The sequence below is a fragment of the Alligator sinensis genome, unplaced genomic scaffold, assembly GCF_000455745.1.
Source record: "Alligator sinensis unplaced genomic scaffold, ASM45574v1 scaffold188_1, whole genome shotgun sequence".
Classification (NCBI taxonomy): Eukaryota; Metazoa; Chordata; order Crocodylia; family Alligatoridae; genus Alligator; species Alligator sinensis.
The window spans coordinates 185,067-192,836 of record NW_005841903.1 but is presented as its reverse complement, the minus strand read 5'-3'; the positions used below and the strand labels follow the sequence as shown (position 1 = coordinate 192,836).

The following is a 7,770-nucleotide window of genomic DNA, read 5'->3' as shown; positions in this document are numbered from 1 at the left end:
GCTAGGGCTGGAGTGGGTGGGGTGCTGGAGGGAGGGGGATCATTACCTTATTACAGGGGGGATCTTGCTGCACACTTCCATTGCTCTTGGGCACACTCTTCAGAATCAGTGGTTTATAAAGTGCAGATACACCCTGCTTTAAATGGTAAAACACCCATTTCTAAATATCAAGAAAAGTAACTGAATAAAAAGGTTGCGAATGGGTGTTGAGATCACAACCATCTCCTCACCCCCTCTTGCCCAGTGTAAGTGGAATCTAGGCTAAGTAAGCATGGCACGCAAGTCTTGGTAAGAGGGCTGAGCACAACCACTGACTTGAATGGCTGCTAAATAATATGGTGATGGGTTCAGCCTAGTTCTTAAACGCTGACGGAGTGTTGCTTCCATTTATTAGGTATTTGAGTTGAAAACTGACATTCATCTTTACTAGGTGCATATTTTATGTTTTGTTTAGTTTTAACTTTAAAAAATAAAATCAGTCTTTGCGGCAATCTTTGATTTTCAATTTGTGGCAGGAAATGGACACTTGTTTCTGTCTCGGAAGGTTTTTGTGAATGCTGAGCAGGCATCTTCTACACATGCTGTTTCAGTTACTTCTAGTAGTTTCAAATATTTTTTCCCTTGCTTAGCAGTGAAGCAAATGATGTTCCAGCCTTCTGCTAACCAGGGCCAAGACAGATGGTTCTACCCTACTGTCTGACAGGCTTTTTCTTTTTTTTTTTTTTTGCTCAAGACGGATATAGTGTTACTCCTCTCTAGTGGAACTGTTTTCTGTTTAGTTGTGGTATCTTAGAGTAGTTATGCAGCTATTAAAATTTAAAATGCAAGAGGCTTAATAACAATAAATACTTCTTACTGTACTTCTAAAATGCCACAGATACAGTGTTTAAATCATTTTTGGCCCCAGGCTTGCAGTTCTAGTGGTACATATACTTGACAGCTGAATTGTTTGGTAGGAGTAGGGTGGATGAGCTTCTGTAACCAGTTTGCTAAAATTATAAACTATTCTGAGAGAGAATGGGAAGAAAAGCTGTAAATTGAGAACCATGGGCTGAGGAGTGACTAATTGGTATATTGTTACAAAGGGAAAGAATCCTATTTTATTCCGCATTTGTGAACTCATTTTGGCTGTCTGATGGATGCATACAAATTTTAGAATAGGAAAAGAAAAGATTTTTCTCAGAATTTGCATGTTAAATGAGAATTGTATTTTGAACTAGCTTAAATTATTATGGTCTTCATTGCCACGTGGACAAAATGTGTTGAAATAACTTCAAATGGAGAATTCAGGGGATTTTTTTTAATGCAAGTTTAGGGAAGAATAACGTTTAAATTACCTTAAACATTTATTTTTATAGATACAGTTTGTTTTTAACTTAAGCTCTTAAAGAGATCATTGCTATGTTGGTGGTTAGGCTAGGGTAGGGGTAGGCAATGTTTTTTGGCTGGAGTGCTGAAAAAAACACAATGTCTACCTTGGAAGGTGCTGGAGTGCCAACATGCCAAAGCCCGGAGCAGCTGTTCGCAGCCTCCCAGCTGCAGCCGGCCCACGGAGCCCAGGCTGCTTGCAGCCTCCCAGCCACCTGCTGGGAGCAGCCTGGGCTCCGTGGCTGGCAGCTACTGTTTAGAGCCCAGGCTGGTGGTGGTGTGCCAAAGCAAAATGAATTGGTCAACTTGAATTTAGCACCATGGCCACATGTGCCGGGGGTTGCTGACCGCTGGGCTAGGGGCACATTACACACAAACCAGTTTAAGTGATCAGAAACTAGTTTAAACCTGTAACAGAACAGAAGCTCAATGCACACAAACAAGTTTCAAAATGGCTGAGACTGGTTTAAGATGAACTTGGTTGAATGTAGTTGTACCAGGCTTAACTGATTTGAGTCGAACTGGTTTATGAAACTTCTGTCCCAGACCCCTTCCTGGTTCAAGTTAAATCACAGTCCCCCAGCATCCCAGCATTTTCTATTCCTGAGCTGGACTGGGCTGTCTGCTCCAGAGAGCGGGACTGGCCCCACCCCTCTGCTTCCTAGCTGGAGCAGTGAGGGCTGGCTGACAAGGGGGTGCGGGAGGGCAAGCCTGGCTGGGGATGCAACCCAGTCTGCAGGAGGGACTGCCCCCCGCCCCCCTGGCAAACTCCGTCTGGGGCCAGGGAGGGGGGGACGTTAAATACCCCTTCTCCCGCTCAAACTTACTACAGGCTGTGACTGTGGACTATCCCAGAGGCACCTGGAAGCAGGAAGAGGAAATGATGAGCAACCTGCGAAGTCCTGCTTCTGTGATTCTGGACTGTAAATCCCAGAGAATTCGGGGAGGCAGCAGGAAAAGGAACCAAATGCACAGCCCATACTGACTATGTGCCAGAGAGCTGTGCTCTAGCGTCCCCTGGCTTCTGGCCTGAGCCACTGCAGGCATGTGGCTGCATGGCCTGAAACAAAGGTAAATGTCTATTCATTTCTCTTTCAATTTAATCTCTGCAGCTCAGACTAACCTGGAAAGGCTGAATCAATTCAGCCTCAGGCTTTTTGCCCCCCCCTTAGAACAGTAACTTTTTTCCTAGTTTGACTTTATCTGTTACCCTGGACATGGTTAAACTACTGCCTTTTTTATTACTGCTAATAAGAATTATGAATGTCTTTCACAATGCATCAAACTTGAAATTTCAGTCCTGGTGAGAGACAAAACAAAGTCTTGGGCAGTACATATTCTTTACTGCTTTACTGTATAAGACAGGCGTGGGCAATTATTTTGGGCGGAGGGCCACTTACTGAGTTCTGGCATGCTATTGAGGGCCGCATGGTAGGCAGCCAGGGGCAGATGAATATTAATTTTCTAAATTTTTTAGTGGCCCATGGGCTGGATAGAATGGCCTGGCGGGCTGCATCCAGCCCCCGGGCCGCATTTTGCTCACCCCTCATGTAAGACTATAGTCTTATATAATAAAGTAGTAAAAAAGAATCAGGCCCATGGGCTGTATTTTGACCACTGCTACAGATTTAGAACATCTTACAGTTTTCATGCATGATAGATGCTTAAGTGTGGAAGTCCGATTGGTTCGTCCCAGTTCTAGCTAGTGTGCTTTTAGCTTGGTCATCCCTCAGCTGGTCAGTCGGTCTCTCTTTCTCTCTCTCGTTTTTTCCCACTAGTAAAATGAGGGAAGAAGTAAGGTGACTTAGCTACTTTGAGCTCTGGCTTCTTCATTGTTATATAGACTTTTTTGCTTTCCTTTTAAAAAATAATTTTAAAATAGGACTTGAGAATACAGTGATGCCTTTGAATTTTTGCAGAGAGCTTCTAAGAGTAGTTTTGAAGTGTGAACTGCTACATTTGTTTAAGCAGATGTGGATGTGTGCTTGGAACAGATTTTTATGATACTTAAAATATCAGTGCAAACTATTATCCTGCTCTTCAAAGCATTTAAGGGCTTGTCTTCATAGGATAACTACTAGTGTATGTGTTTTATAGAAGTATGGATAAACAGTGCGCGTGCTACTGGTATAATTCATTTTGTGAACACTTTTTAATGGTTCTTGGCTATTTTGTTTTAGTTTAAATAACTTCCAGTTGGAACACCAAAATCAGAGTGGCCTATAGAGTTGTACTGGTGGGAGTTTAAATTGTAATTCTAACAATATAAAAGCCTTAATCTGTCTGTCCATAACGCTTTATTTGCTCTCTAATTGGCTTTCAAACAGCCTGGAGGCAGCAGAAATGAAGTGGATGGAATGGGGGAAGGGGGTGGTGATGATGGAGCAGATGGGAGGTGGCGGCGGCATGCGGGGAGCAGGGGTGGGATGCAGTGGGGTGGGCTGGGCCTTGGCCCACCCCTCCCCCTTCTATATTCACCACCTGCAAGGTTGATGCAGTGTGGGGAGGAGCAGGCCCCACATGGTGGGGCAGGGGGGGCAGGAGAGGAGTGGGCTTGGGCCTGGGCCCGACATGGAGGTGGGGGAGCAAGCCAGGGGGGGACCAAGCCAGCCTGCTGCAGCAGTTGGGGTGGGGGGGAGGGGGAACAGTGGTTCCAGTCCAACAGGGCAGCGGCTGGGGAGGAGCGAGCCTCCTTCCCCTACCCCATCAGGTCCGAGCCTGCTCCTCACTGCCGCTGGGTCAATCTGGACCCGCTACCCCACTCCCCCTGCTGCAGTGGCCCATCTCCCCACCCTCCGGCCCCATCCTCCCTGCATCAGATCCAGTCCCACTCCTGCCCTGCCCCGGCTGCTGCAGAGGGGAGGGGGGGAGCGGGCCTGGACCCCAAGCAGCAGGAGGGAAGGGGTGAATGGACCCAGAGATGGGTGGGGCACGAGGCTCCATCCCCGCCTGCTTCCCCATTCCCCTGTCATTCTTGACAGGCAGTTGGGTAGTCATTACATATTTACACAGCTTCCTGAGGTTGGCAAGTGTGTGTGAAGGGATAAGTGTGTTGCGCTATGACAGTGTGAAGAGCTAAACGGTCTACTCTGAGTGACTCTGGGTTAATTTTGCAAGGCCTTTTGCTAAAAGTGAAGGGCTGTACAACATATATGTGAAAACAGGGAAGATGTTGGGGGGGGGGGGGGCAGTTAGTCTTGTTCTCCTAAACTGATGCTCATACACCCTGCCCCTCTTTTCAGGTGTAAGAGAAAAGTGTTCCCCAGGTAACAAAAGTTTGGAAAACACTACTATGGGCTAACTAACTAAATCCTTTCCATAGCAGAGTAAGGTAGACTCAAATTTATTAATCCGCCTGCAATAACTAATATGGTGATCATAAATTTAACATTTACAAGCATTACAATATATGATAGACAATCCAAAGAATCAGTTTAAAACAATAAGTTTACTAGATGGCTCAGATACATCCACATCACCATCCTTAAGAGATCATTGTCTTCTAAGAAGCATTTTTCATACTGTTCCTTCATTTAAGCTACTGGTTCTTATCTCTTTGTTGCACTGTTTACATTTGCCATGTTCCTCTTTCCGAGTGGCACAAGAATTTCTTGAAAATATTCCTAAATAAGGTCTTTTTTGCAACCTGCAGCCAAAGGAGGTGTTTTTTTTCCTCTTGTCTCCAGGTGATGAAATAAAGACTACTCTACACGTCTCAGAATATTGTTCCTTTTATTACACTGGGATGAGCCCAGTGTTTGGTCCTTTCTGTTGCACACCCTGCTCCATATTCAGTTCCCTCTCTCTCTCCCACACATACAATTAATGACAAACCAAGGGCTTTTATGAGCCACTCTAATTAAAGTGCCCAGAGCATCATGTGTGTTAGCGTCCCCACGCTCACAAATGGCGGTGGGGGTGTTTTAAAGACTGTTGAACATAGTAACTACCACTGTCCAGCAGACTCGATTAACTGAATGAGCTCTGACATGCTGTAATTACAGCGCATCGGAGCAGCCTCTCTGTACGTATATAGGTGCCCCAAGACTTCTCTTGGTAACATAACCCATGACACCCTTCCCCTCCTCCTAATAATCCATGATTTCTGCTATTGTAACCTCTTGACTTTGTGTGCTGTAATATTTTAGTTTAGAGACATGGATAGAGTGTTTGAGAAGTTAATGTTTATATATCTGTACATATGCAAAGGGACCAAGAAAGGCCATTTATCAGAAGTACCCAGAACTATTGAGAAACAGGAGACTGGTAGGTACTAAGCAGATGGTTGTTTTTCCATGAGCTGAAGAATAAGCTTCCATTATGGGAGCAGAATAAAATATTCATAATTTGAGAGCTGAGCTAATTGGAGCTCAGGCAGGGAAATTAGAACAGTAGTTGATACTGTCCTACTAGTAGTAGGACAATACTATCCAGGTGGACTCCTCATCAAGGAGTAGGTATGATCGTGTTTGCTGGATACAGAGGGCAGGTTCCAACACCTGTGAACACTCTGCTGAGCCTCTGCATCCAATATTAGAGACCCTGCATCCCTTACAGGGTCAGGCCCCTAATACCTGCAATATTGTGCCATATTTTTTAAGGTTTGCCTCAAATGTTGAATGTTTCCCCCCACATTCTTGTGTAGAAAGAAATCATCCTTTACAGGCAACCCCTGCTTAGCACTCTGAATTGGTTCCAGAAAAACTGAGTGTTAAGTGGAACCGTGCTAACCAATACCCATTTCCCCATAGAAAAGAATGTAAGTAGAGATTAATTGGTTACTGCCTGCCCCCCCACCACCCCTCCCCACTTCCCTGCCCACCTGCTGGCGCTCCAGCCCCACGTATCAGCCCGGATCTGTGCTCCCGTCACCCTGCTCTGGGCCCCTGCTGGTCCTGGCCCTGGGCACTGGTACGGGTCCCATGCTCATGCCTGGCCCCCCCTCGCTACTTCTCATTGCTGCCGCCTCTTCCCTACCCCCTTGCCTGCCCACCAGCCTCTCCGGCCCCACTTGCCAGCCTGGGCACTGGCACTACTGCTGCCCTGCTCTGAGCATCAGCCCCTGCTGCCGGGCACTGATATGGGCAGTGTGCTTCTGCTGCCCTGCTTTGTGCCCTGGCCCCTGGCACTGGTGCGGGCCCTACACTACTCGTCTCTGCTGCCTCTTCTCCCCACCCCCCACCCACTCCAGCCCAGGCACTGGTGCTCCTGTCGCCCTGCTCGGTGCGGGCTTCCACTGGCCCTGGCACGGGCCCCACACATCAGCGCAGGCACCAAGCCCCTACTGGCCCCGGGCACCGGCTTGGGCCCCGTGTTCCTCCCCGTTTTTGCAGCTGCTTGTCTCCACCCCCCGCATCCGCTCCGGCACCATGTGCTAGCCTGGGCCCTCATGCCTGCCTGCCCACTCACTGCCACTCACTCGCCTTCCATTCGCTGCTGCTTCTCCCTGCCTGCCAAAACTGAGTCCACTAAGCGCTATAGCGAAACTGGCTAAGCGCTTAGTGGAATCGGGTATTAATTCTAAATGAGCGCTATAGTGAAATAGCGCTAACTGAAACTGCGATAAACAGGGGTTGCCTGTAACTACAGAGTTTTTAGAAGAGGCTCACTTACTCAGCATATTTATTTTTTTTTTAATAATTTTAATAGATTACAGTTGCTCTGATCTTCAAGAGGCTGAGAAGCAATTAAACATTTATACATTGGCCTATGCTGTATTAAATTCAAGTTTCTTTTTAAACTGGTTTATTTTTAAAAGGAAAACTTTTCAAATAAAAAATTAAAATTGGACCTTTTTTTTTAAATCCTCATTTTGCATCTGCCCTGAGATCAACTCGCAGAAGTACAGAGCCATTGGGCGTTTATACGTATACATTTTTGTGTTGGGATATGCCAGAGATCAGGCGCGTCAGAGCAGACTTAATTAATTGAGTCTGCTTTACACGTGAGCTGATGCATTGCATGCTGCATTGCATGCTGCATTGCTGCATTGCATGCAGTTGTATAAGAGGCGAAATGCGCATCAGCATACAGAAAACGGCGGTGATACACTTTTGAACTTGGTCACCTTCAACGTGTTTTAGTGTGCCGCCACCATTTTCTCAGTACTGACCTCCATTTTGCTACTGGCACCACAGCGCCAGACACTTTTAAAAGCTCCCAGTGCTGCGGTGCAGGCATGTGTACAAACGTCCATTATTTATAAGCTGATGAGAAAAAGTGAGGTATTGGACGTACTAAATGTTGCTATCGTAGGGGCATACACTGAAAAGGCCTTTTAGTAGAAAAATGGTATTATCTTTACAAGACAAAATGTCTTGTTTTATAGATTCATAGATGTTAGGGTCGGAAGGGACCTCAATAGATCATCGAGTCCGACCCCCTGCATAAGCAGGAAAGAGT

At 46.3% G+C, this 7,770-nt stretch overlaps 1 protein-coding gene across 1 annotated transcript in view; it reads left to right on the top strand.

Annotated features, from left to right (window-relative positions):
- Positions 1 to 2,087: 2,087 nt before the first annotated feature.
- The window catches only part of CSGALNACT2 (chondroitin sulfate N-acetylgalactosaminyltransferase 2), a 56,674-nt gene continuing 50,991 nt past the window's right edge, over positions 2,088 to 7,770 (top strand). The window contains exon 1 of the mRNA XM_025197708.1: positions 2,088 to 2,439. The gene's annotated coding sequence lies outside the window, so the exon portion shown is untranslated. The remainder of the gene's footprint in view (positions 2,440 to 7,770) is intronic.